We start from the raw sequence: 12911 nt of genomic DNA on the forward strand, positions 1-12911 counted from the left end.
AATATTAATGGTATTTGTTAGTCATCATCATCATCATCATCACCAGTCTATGTATAGTCATCACTATACGTCCCCACCGAGGGGCTCGGAGTCTACCCTAATATGGGGTGACTAGGCCATAGTCAACCACGCAGGCCAAGTGCGGGTTGGTTGACTTCACACATATCTTTGAATTTCTTCGCCGATATGTGCAGGTTGCATCACGATGTTTTCTTTCACCGTAAGAACGTCGGGTAAATTATGTACATATGAAAATTCGAAAAATCGAACATCACATTGGTACAGCGGGATTCGAGAACCCAAGACCTGTAGATTACAAGTCAAGTGTTCAAACCACTGAGCCACCGACGCTCTGTTTTTTTTTTATTAATACCTGAGTGTAAAAGCCACGTAGAGTTTTTTATTTGTCCTTTAAGCTGCCCCTTAAGTGTATCATGATATTTTACTAACAAATACAGTTGAAAATTGTTAATTTTAATATGTAATTGCGTAATTAGATATTTATAATGATAGAAATATTTAAAGATAAGAGATAATTTTATTTTAATACTATAAACATTTTAAATACAATACGATAAGGTAATAAATGTAGAGAACAATGCAATCATTAAAAATAAGTTTCGATAGGCGGAATTTAAATATTAACTCTCTGGTTAAGGAGGAAATCATTGTCCATTAAAACGCAGGAAGCCAAAGAATTACCTTGCTTCATTGTCTTAAAATTGCATTGAAATAACAGCCGTAATTTGGTATAGTTTGGTCTAATTTAGCTTGAAAAAATCCTTTTGTATTCTATGTCTCGTATTCTGAAAATAATTTTGAATTTTTAAACAAAATCGGCTGCGAATGAATTTTTTTTCATCGAAGTTTTTCCTTTGAATAGGGTTTTATGATTTTTTTTTGTAATTATCTATGTTATGTAGCTGAATGTGTTACCATTCTCTTTGTTAACATAAGTTAGAACCTAAATAGGATCCTTGAGGCATTCCAAAAATGGTAGTTCGCAAAATCTAATACGTACAGTTTACTGTAACAACAAAAAGATTCGTGTCCAAAAGATATAAATCTACATCCGTTAGTGTATGTATATAACTTAAAAAAAAAGCGTGCAAACAATATCTACAACTCATTATAGAGCCTAACTGGTATTAAGAAAATTTTTTTTCGAACTTGTGGCTTAGAAATTCAAATTTTTAGAATCCTATAATTTTGCGTGTAGTGTAGAAATCATTTACATAATATGTGTTAACTGTGAAGAAGATTTACAGGAAATCTAACATTAACTTCTGTCTGGATGTATACGTACGGAAGTGATGGGAGGCTAAAGGTGAAGTCAGGTGACGCAAGATGGGACCAGCTAGAACAAACCTGTGTGATTAAACCACCTATGTGTATAATCATCGCCAAAATTGTAATCGTAAGAGGGTAAAGAATCATAATTTAGAATTAAGATTTCTCCATTGTATTTAAAAAATGTGATACGGTGTTAGACTACATTTTTTAATCTGAATTTTAAAATTGATACGTGTGACGTCAGGCCCGACCTGCTAGTTTATGATAATAATCTATAGTTCGGAATGTGAAAATAGACGTGTTTGTAAGGTTATCATTGTATTCGAATCTATAATTACATAATATCTTGGTCAGAATAGGCGTATATATTTATAGGCCATTAATGTTATTGAGCAAATGCTGTGCCAAATTTACGAAGCGGCGCTAGAAGAGTGCATATATTTTTCTTTCTTTGTCTAGTGTTAAGATTAAGGTATTGCATAATACTCAAAGTTATTTAACTCCCACGTCTCTTTATCTAAGTGGTTACGCATTTTACGCATAATGTTCCATCGCCTTAATGATCTACAATGTAAGTGAAAGTTTTTTTTTTATAACAAGCAAGAGATTACAAGAAGATGCATCGTTAGAGTGAATTAACTTGTGTTGACGAGTACACCTTTTGTAGTTCGTCGCCCGCTGTGTAGAAATTGTGTGAATACGAGTTGAATGAAATCTCCATTATGATAGTTGGTGGGCCTGCGTTAGGCGAAAGTGGAAGGCGGTTATTATGCACTGCGAGAAAAGTAATTTAATAGTGTGACTTACCAGATTATATTTTGTAATTGTTAATTACAATCATCTAAATTTAGGTTATACTAAACCAGAGTTTGACGTTTACAATGGGCGTAGTCAGCTAAGCGGAGGCTTTGTGGACAATCTCTATCCATCTGGCGATGCCCATAACTGTTACTAGGATAGGTGTTTGTAAGTACATATTTAATGCGAAAATCATAATAAAGTATGTATGAAATATCCTTATACACGCTATGGTATTTCTAAAAGTAATAAAAAGCTCCAATATTTTAATGGTTAAGTCACGTGCGGTTAATAATGTCACAGGTCGAATCCGCCATTTCACTAATATCGTGACCCATTGGCTGTCGCAAGCTTAAACTTAGTGAGAATGGTTAGAATGGTGAGGACTGTTAGTATGCGCATTTTTCTATTGAAATCGATCATACATAAACCATTTAAATAGTAATAAACCTTTAAGTAGTCTGATACGAAATAAAGAAAGTAGAGATAAATTTGTAGGGTATTGTAAAATAGTGATAAATAGGAATAGATGTAGTTATGCAATAGTAATTATGTAAAACCTTTGTAAATACTTTGAATGTTAGTATTAAATAATAATGTTTTTAAATTATGAATTTTAAATAGAGAAGTAAATAATTAAAAACTGAATAAAAAAGGAAACGTCCCTGATCCTCATGTTAGGGATATAAGAGGCTCTGCGGCGCCTATTTAACAAAATAGCAATTAAGCGAGATAATAGTATGAATTACAGATTTAATGCAAGAATAGAAAAACCGAAAGTTACGCCTACTTTCATTAAGACATAGGTGCGTAAATAAGGACGGCTTCGTAGTCACGTCTTGTGACGTAATATCATGTAATTTATGTATCACAACATGACCCACAAGCACTGCACTCACGATGACCACGGTTATGTAAACTCTGTTTACAAATGCATCTAGCCGTCGCCAGCTTACGTGCAAATCCACATAAAATACCTTTTGCATTTTAGAAATTCTTACACATTTTAATCTTTAAGTTTAAGGATATCTTAATTTCTCTGATATAAAATTCTTTGGATACTAAAGCCCTATTTGACTCTACGGTCTCTAGCCTAAGGTCTAAGGTCATTTTAGGACTGGAACTTGCAGGATCAAGTCCTGGTGGATAGGATTTGTAAAGTCGGAAATACCAAATTCTTCTGTATACTGTTACCTTCTAATTAAATGAATAATTAACAAATCAAACGTTAATCCATGATATCTATAAGGGACGACGAAAGTAGAGAGAATTAAATTATATGTAAATGTGTTTTTTTTTTTATAATTAAGGGGCAAACGAGCGGCGGGAACACCGCGGTGGTCAACGACGTTTTTTTTTAAACAAATTCAATGTTTTTGTAGTTACAGTGCGAGGATACAAAAACTGGAGTAATTTACGCATTTGTATGGTTCTGTTTATTTACGAGGGAAAGCGATTGTACTGAATTCGGTTCTCCGTTGAATTGAATTCGGTAATCCGTATTAAGATAACTGTTTGCGCGTGGCTCGTTTGCAGATTATGATCATATACTTGATAGTTGAAATGCCGAGGAGCTCAATCCAACTTTATAGTGATATAACGCAGTTCCGGTTACGTAAGACAAGCGCCTTGCAAATGGCGACGCATGCCCATCGTAAAGTACCTGTAAATCTACATACCTGTTTGTGTGACCGATAATACAACGAATCGAAAAGGTAATTGAGTGTTACGTTAGTGGCTTACCATAGAGATTCGTCTATATATCAAGAGAAATTTTAATATTGATGAATAAGCCTAAAATAATTGTTAAATACGGCTTTATTAGTCACTAGCTGTTGCTCGCGACATCGTCAGCATGAAATATTGAAATATAAAAAAAACGTAGCCTATGTTACTCACAGATAAATTACCTTTATAACAGTGAAAGAATTTTTAAAATTGGATCCCTTGTTTCTGAGTTATTTCAATAGATACAAAAATACAAATCTCTCCTTTTTATAATATTAATATAGATTAGTCATTAGTCATAATAATGGTTAAAGCTCTATCCTGTCATATTGTGGCTTACGATTGATGATGGCTCAAATGCCGTCGAGCTTTGAGTGGACTTGCCCATTCAAGTCGCCTTGCAGCGCAGGTTTTACGCGTCCGAAATGATCCAATTGTTTTTGCTTTGATTGCCAAAAAAGTATATAAAAATATGCATAATTGTTTAATATTGTCTGGATGTCCTAATGTAACAATATACTCTAATTTTCTGTATATAACCAAATTAAACAATTGAATCAAAGGAAATAACCTGATATTTTTTAATTTACTGAACGAATTTGCAAGATTTAAAATTGATGTCTAATTAGAATTCATTTACACCTCAATACAATGAACTACAAATATATATGTTAATATCTATTCTAACAAAACATTGTGTAATTGAGATGTACACCGTAATAGTCAAGGCATTGTTACTCCATACTATTGTTTCTAAGTTGGGCAGACGAATTTGTGTGCATCCTGATTCGTTCGCCTCACTGTTGCCTTGTTTGAACATTTCAATTATGTACCACAATGACGATAATAACATTTCTAAGTGGAAAGTGGTTGCACGTATTGTGTAGCAAGAAGTGTGTTCAGTTCAGTTTTAAACAAACGTAGAAAATTAGATTAGTTAATAATACTTTTTTGAATAAAGAAACAAAATAGACACATTTTATAGCTTTCGCCCGCGACTTCGTCCGCTTGGAATTACAAAATCAAAAGTGTTGTAACCTATATGATCTTCCAGACTATCCTCTACATCTATGCCTAGTTTTATCGATATCTGGTCATCAGTTTAGGCTATAAACTCTATCAAACATCCACCGATCCATCTAAACTTTCGCATTTATAATATTAGTAAAACAAGATGTAGAGATCGATAACAAGTATCCAATTACAGTGTGCCGGTTATAAATTTCTCATTCAAGAAAAGTCTTGAGGTTTCTTTCAAAACTGATTAAGGAAAAGAGGTTTAGTTACTTAGATGTCGAAATATTAGTATTATTCAATATGTTATATTGACACACTCTTATTTTAAATCAAAGTATGGTGAACTCACTTACCTCTAACTGCATGGTCATCGTTACATTGCGTTTCTTTCGACTTTTTGAACTTTTCTTGCGTCACAAACGGTGCGTGTAACATTTCGCAATTAGCAATAATTACGGTCAAGAGCCACGCCTTTTCTTATGTTGTCCTCACTAATGACGACTCTGTACGATGTACTACTTTAAATGCAATGCAAATGTGACTCATAAGAATCATGGTACAGGTTTTTCGTTTGTAATATTCCTGTATTAGAGTGTGCGCAGACCCGAAATTAAACCGTCGAACAACTATTTAGTGTCGCTTTGATTTCTATGAGCTTACATATATCGAGGTGCAAACACTACTATTTTTTAGTTGTGCAACTAAACAGTTGCAGGCTGCGAAACAAACGACAATCGTTGTACGATCATTCATTTAAATGTGTACGGCCGCATTTATTGTTGAATATATTATTTTTAATAGGCAAGTTCATTGACTTTCAGCAGTGTCACATTACTCTATTATATGTGTTATTGAGACACACATGAAGAGTTAAAGAGAATAGCAATAGTGTATCTTGTTAGATGAAATTTTGCCAGGCTGTATGCCTATCTGAACTTTAATAGCTACAATGTGCTTGATCGGTTTAGTTTGAAATGCGAGTGAGAAAACAACGTGCTATAGTTAATATTGAATATTTGAATGTAATAAATAAACAGGACAGATTTGTGTTTGAGTATGGAAATAACTTAAATACTACCGGGCCGATTTTAAAAATTCTTTCACAAAACAAAATCTACGTTATCAGTAAGTATGGTTGCATTTTTTACTGATTTTTTTTTTATTTCACAATTAATATAGTTACTCTGACTTATTAGTTTTTAAATTAGTTATCGATGGTTTTAGTTAAGATTGATGGCATATTAGAAAAAGGCTTTTATCCAAACGAGATATATTATCTGCTCCGTGATAGTAATCTTTACTGTGTCATGGTCCAAAGAGTAATTTGTATTTGAATGTAGACATGTGCGAATGTCCATCCATCATTGTCTAATTTCACTTTTGTGTCAAGTCGGTACTCGGTTGGTGTCACAACACGCTATACAAGCATTCAGTCGAATGTTATTAAAAATAATATCAACTACATATCTGACTCGCCGTTGGTTGCGTCTTCGTTTGCGTTGAAATGTTTTTTAATAAATATGGCTTAGGTCCCTGAAGTGATTACTTAGCTTTTTATTGGTGAAAGAATTTTTTAATCCGGCCTAGTAGTTTTTGAGTTATTTTAATAAATACAAAAACACAAGTCTTTACTCTTTATAACACTAGTGAAGATTACAAGTTATAGGCCTATTTATCCAAATTATAAATATCATATCGTTGTTTTGAATTGTTTTAATTAAGTTTTATTAAATGTTTTCGGGAACAAACTACAATTCTTAAATCGTAATCTCAAATAAAAACAATTTAAATCATGTGAAGAACTTAAGTAGGTAACATTGCTTAAATTTAAGTAAGTAGGTAACTATATTAAATATTACTAAACTTAGCGAAGGTCGATACCAGTTTAGCAATAACAAATGCGACAGTTGATAGGACAAAAATTACTTTAGGGTGGGTCTTCTTAGTCAAAAAGCCATGATTGAATTCGAATTTGAAACCTTCTATCAAACAAAAGGTTAATGTTTAGTCACGAGTCTTGCTAATATAAATTGGTAGGCGCTGAAACATTTTATTAGGGGTTTGTTGTAAAGTTAGTTCATTCTTTGTTGACCTAGTTTGTTATTGACTTGTTTAAAGTAGTTTAATAGTTTGTTATTCATTTTGATGAGATATTTTCTCAGCCTACTAATCAGCACAATCCAGAATTAAGACCATCACGTGTGTTAAAAAAATGTAAATAGCAAATTTCATTTCTGCATTCACAGTGAAAAATTAATAAGGTCCATATTTCTATTTGTTTTTTGTTTATTTTATGATTTTGCAAAATGTTTTGATTGGGATTCTTGGTATGGGTACAGAATATACAGAAACAATTAACAAAAAATCATAATAAAATGATAACACGGAAAAATAAAAATATATGATCTTTGTATTTAGTTTATTTGTATTTTTGATGTTAATCTGGCAATATTGAATTTTAAATTTAAAAACATTGTATTTATTTGGTCAGATCGTTTTGAATAGCGCATGTAGATGCTTACATATTAAGTTGTTGGCTTTTTAACATTATGTAACACGTGTGTATAAAAGACCTTATCAACTGAATTTAAGTCCATATTCTACCTACCCGTATGCCTACCGTCAATGACTACCGGTAGCGACTATTTAATTCGATGAGTTTCAATATTTCGCGGAACAAAACACGTTTATTGACTTCATTTTTTGCATTAAACTCTTAATTAACACGTTAAACCATGTTTACACATATTTTATTACTATAACATGTCTATAATAAAATAAAGGTTATATCATAGTCTTTGGTTAAGCTTTTGATCATCTATATCTAGATAAAAAGAGAAGTATAGATTACTTCTATACTAATATTATGAAGCGTTCTAAACATCTTTGTATACTTTTTATATGCCACGGAGATCAAAGTCACGAATCAGTTTTTTTGCTTATCTTTTATCTCAGATCTAGTCAGTAACAGCGATTATTTATTTTTATGTCTTAAATTATTCAAAAACAGTCTTTATTAATTTATTCCATTAGTTGTAAATACAAAGTTTATACGATTAAAAAAATTTAAAAAAAGTTTAAAAAAAATTAAAAAAATTAAAGACTTAATTTGATTTCAAATCAACTTTTTTTTTCTTTATTGAAAAAAAATTTTACGGCGATACTGAGATCGGAGGGTATATAAAACGAAATCTTTGGAAACCTAGATAGAAACAAGCTGTGAATCCGTGGTCTTCATTCATTCAAAATTATGTTGTATTTTTTAATATTTTGTGCTTTATCTATTTCAAATGCTTTTATTGGTAGACAGGTGAGATTGTAGTTTACTTTTTAATCTATTTTCTTTTAACTAACTAATTCAGTGGGCGATCCTGAGATCGATCTGAAAATTATTTCAGTAACTAAGCAAGAAACTTATTATAAAGCTTTTCTTTGGCTTAGTTGCCTGGTTTATAATTGCTTTTACGCTCTTTGGTTCAATTTAATGAAATTGATATAATGGTATGCTTTACCGAAAATTGTTCTAATCCGGATACTGATTTTGGCAGATACATCAAAATACTGTGGCATCACGTCACGTTTGTTCTTCACTTTAGATTATTTAGCACTTTGTAATGCAATAAGTATGTACCTGCATGTTTCGTTTCCTTCTAACCACCCTATTTATATAGATTAGCTAAAAGCGATGCATTTACGAGGACTCGCAAAGAATTCTACCTTTTAATAATTTCTATGAAGTCATCAAAAATAAATATAATTTGATATGGTATAATGTATAACATGCATTTTTGGTTTTATAATTTTCTAATAGTTGACGTCAGAAATACTATGTTTTTTAGGCTATAAAAGCATGTTTTTCTTTAAATTTGTACATCTAGAAAAAAACTGTTATGAAAGAGTAAAATGTACTAAAAAGTGTAAAGATTATGAGATAGTAAGGGGCTCTCTTCGCACACAGGCGTGTACCTATTCTGTATGTTCTTATTGTGGTTATTATGTACATGTTAATATTTGTATAAAGATTTTTTTTTTTCATAAAAAGTTCAAGTGTTTTTATAACTTTTTTTTAGATAAAGTTGCTCCTACCAGACGATATAATTGATACATTTAAGGAAAATTCATTAGAATGTATCACAGAAACAGGTGCTAACTCTGACATACTGCACGATGTCTTGCAACGTCGCTTTGAAGATAGTGAATCCAGCAAAAGTTTTTATTTCTGCCTCTTCAAGAATTCAGGTTTAAGTGATGATGCTGGTAAATTTTATATAGACCAAGTGATTGATGTCTTCAGAGAAAGCAATAGAAAGGAGCAGATAGTGAATATTGTCGAAGAATGTAACAAGATTGAGGCAGACACGCCTGCAAATAGGATGTATCTCGGTATCCAATGCTACCTTCGAAATTCTCCAATCGCATTGAGTGTCAATTAAGAATAATATATAACATAAAATAGCTTTTTAATATTAATTTAATGTAAGTAATGCCGTAGTTATAAACATTTTATTTACTTGATACTGAATTAAGAATTTTGACGTTTTTTTTTACTTGCACCGTATTGGAATTTACATATGAATCTTTTAAATATATATAATTATAATCTTTTAATTAAAAATTCGATTTTAGAGATTAAATTTTTTCTAACCGGTAAAATCATCGCACCCAAAATATTTTATTTTTAATTTAATAATCTTACTCTTACTTTATTATTAATCGGAAAGTTTAGATGGATGTTTGTTAGAGTTGGAGCCTAAACGGCTGAGCGGAACTCGATGAAATTTGGCATAGACTGGAAGTCGATAGTATGGAAGAACACATAGGCTACTCATTTTTGTTTTATTAATTCCATGCGGATGGAGTCGCAGGCGAAAACTAGTTATAAATATTTTTACTCATATATTTAAAAATACAATAAACTGTTAACTACTATCTTTATGTACGGTAGGATGACATTTTTAAAAGAACAATTTACATATTTGTTTTCTTATGTTCAAAGATTTTTATGATGAAACAGTTACCAGAAAAGTCAGTTTTATGTGAAACAGGAAACATCCTGTCCAAATTAAAATCCAAATGTAGTTTTGTAGCTAACTTAATGTCAGACATGGCAAAGTTATAAAAAAAGTATGATCCGTATGTGACAAAAAACGTACCAAGTATAAAAGGAAGTTTTGCGAATTAAAATTCACATAACATATTGCTGTTGAACATTGAAACATCTTCGGTACTTTTTGTTAAACAAAATGTATTTTATTTTATTTTGCGCTTTGTCAGCCGTGACCTTAACTAGTGCTAAACAGGTAACAAGTTTTTAAACTCATTATAATACAGTGTTTTAGTCATGCTTTATTTTTTAATTAAGTTTATTATCTGTTTTCACTGGCGTCGCCAGCCGACGACCTAGGTTACATCTAGAGGTGGGCTGTTTCTAATAATACGGTCTTATTCTAAGTAGACTTTATCTTTATTTTTAATTTTTCCGATTGCCTGACAGTATCCTTCTTTCCCTCTGGTGACGCCAATATACTTTTCATTGTGACATCAATAGTTTAAATCTTTCTGGTTGTAGGAATTTAACATGTGTTATCACTTTAAGAGCGCGCGCAGACCTTTTACTCATCTATCGCACATTTTAGTCGCGCTTTAATTTCTATGAGGTTATTTCGAGGCGCGCACACTACTCGATTTTTAGTTGTGCAACTAAACAGTCGAATAGATTTTGAAATAATTGACAATTGACAATAGACAATCGCACAAAAATTGTGCGATAGTTTATTCAAAGGTGTACACCCGCTTTAAAAACCCCTTAGACTACATACTTTATCCGATGATAGTACAGTCGGGCTCTTAATCAGTATGAATATGTTTTTTTTTGTCTTACAAGTACAATTCGATTAGCTCTGAGAGGGCTATATACATTTGATAAATACTCGGGCATTTTTTTACACAATGAATGAAATTAGATGTCATCATTGTAAATCATTTTTGGTAGAAGGATGCAAAAGTGACAGCTCGTCACATATTAGCGTATAAGCGCTAAACCTAGATAATATTTACTTATGCACTAACACAAACTTCATAAACATATTATTTTGTTCTACGAAAACGAATTTGTTCTGTATAAGATTCGGTACAATGCATTTATATATCAGATTTTCCTTGTATTTTTTTTAAGCGTAACTCATTTATTTTGCTTGAAAATTTTTCGATTTTTTTTTAATTCCAGACATATACTGATCTGCCATCAGACGTTGTTGGATTGCTTACTGAGAAATCGGTAGGATGTATCGCAGAAACTGGCGCCGATATCAACATTTTACAGCGAGTCTTGCAATGGCAATTCGACAATGATAAAACCAGTAAAAAGTTTGCATTTTGTCTATTCAGAAACTGCGGCTTAGTTGACGACAGTGGACGATTCGATGAGAATCAAATTATTAATTCATTATACAGAAATAGTATTAAAAAGGACGAGATAGCAAAGGTCGCTAAGGAATGTAATAGTATCGAGAACAAAAATCCTTTAAACAAAATGCATCAAGGTATCCAATGCTTTTTCAAAAATACACCCGTTTTGGTACAAGTTAGGTTGTAGAAAAGAAATTACATTCATCAACATCCACTTGCCCTTATCCCTTACGGAGGGTCGGCACAGTATGTGCTGCTCTTCCATACATCTCTATCAGCCGTCATATCTGAATCCACTCTTTTCTTAAGCATATCCCCTTTCACACAATCCATCCATACTTTCTTCGGTCTTCCTCTTCCTTTGTAGCCATCCACATTCAATCAAAAGTAATTATATTAATAATAAATAAAATGTTAAAACACTTCACTTATTATAATGCAAATGCTGTTTTAAAAGCACATATAGTACAATCCTCATAATACTTTAATACAAATAAATGCAATTTGTTATATTTCGTTTGTTTTTCTTTGGTATTCGAAATCTAAGGACGCGTGAATATATCTAATATATAACAGCCGACTTTTCGATAAATGAAATTTCGCCAAAAAAGTGCGTGAACACGTATTACTATAGCACAACTGTTTAGTCTCGCTTTCATTCCTATAAGTTTATATGGAGGTGCACACTACTCGATTTTTAATTATTCAAATAAACAGTTGAAATGGCTGCGAAACAATCGACAATCGCACAATAGGTGTGCGATAGTTTAAAAGTAGACTAGTCTTTCCTGTTAGTAAATAGCATCATTACTGTGATCCACCGCCGAAAGATCTGTACAAGAGATGTAATATTAAGAAAAATAGAACCTACGGCTGGACTTGAAATTAAACTGTAAAAATTAACCTTTAATAAATATGTATGTAGATCTATGGATTTTTATAGTATTCTCACAGACAGATAAAATAAAGACAACAAAAAAAATAGAGTTGTTGGAGCTAAAATAACGTTTGTGAAAGCTGTAAAAAATTTTCCTTATAACAATTGAGAAATAGACATCTATACTTATAGCGCGAATACAATCTTGAATTTAAGATTACATTCTGATCCGCGATTTCTATATTTTTACATAGATGGCACTATTCTTAATTAATATCTTTTAATACTTATCTTCCATAATTAAAAAAAAATAGCTTACCTTCTTATTTCAATAGGCAGTATAATTCAGGTAGAAACTTTTTTCAACATTGTAAAGGTTCAAAAAGGGAAGGAGCTTTGACATGAAACGAGGTAGACAGAAAATATCCTGTCATGGGGCGCTTTAAGGGTTTTTTTTACCGACTTCCCAAAAGATGGAAGTACTCAATTCGACTGTATGTTTCTTTTATTACATTCAATTCTAATGCACGCAAATGAAATTAGTTCCATAGTTATTTGCAAAATGGCGAGGGATTATCACTAGCTAAGCTATAGCTGATAGTAATTGGGAGAACGAAAATTATTCTGTTTATTAATATTTAGAAAAACGAAAATATTAAAAATAAAAGTTGATCCTTAGATGGAGAAGGAAAACGTAATTCTAATACAAGGTAAACAGGTTTTATTGTATTGATACACGTGAAGTGAGTGTTCATTAATCATTTGTTACAATATATTCGCGATCATTAAA

The 12911-nt window shown here is 31.8% G+C and overlaps 2 long non-coding RNA genes across 2 annotated transcripts; both read left to right on the forward strand.

The window, feature by feature from the left end:
- The first annotated feature begins 8069 nt into the window (after nucleotides 1–8069).
- On the forward strand, nucleotides 8070–8948 carry LOC106100532. Its single transcript, XR_001225440.1, has 2 exons — nucleotides 8070–8146; nucleotides 8907–8948. It is a non-coding gene; the product is annotated as an uncharacterized LOC106100532 (long non-coding RNA).
- A 1036-nt stretch (nucleotides 8949–9984) lies between these two features.
- On the forward strand, nucleotides 9985–11391 carry LOC106100530. Its single transcript, XR_001225439.1, has 2 exons — nucleotides 9985–10136; nucleotides 11063–11391. It is a non-coding gene; the product is annotated as an uncharacterized LOC106100530 (long non-coding RNA).
- The last annotated feature ends 1520 nt before the right edge of the window (nucleotides 11392–12911 follow it).

Source organism: Papilio polytes, unplaced genomic scaffold (genome assembly GCF_000836215.1).
Source record: "Papilio polytes unplaced genomic scaffold, Ppol_1.0 DF824047.1, whole genome shotgun sequence".
Lineage (NCBI taxonomy): Eukaryota > Metazoa > Arthropoda > Insecta > Lepidoptera > Papilionidae > Papilio > Papilio polytes.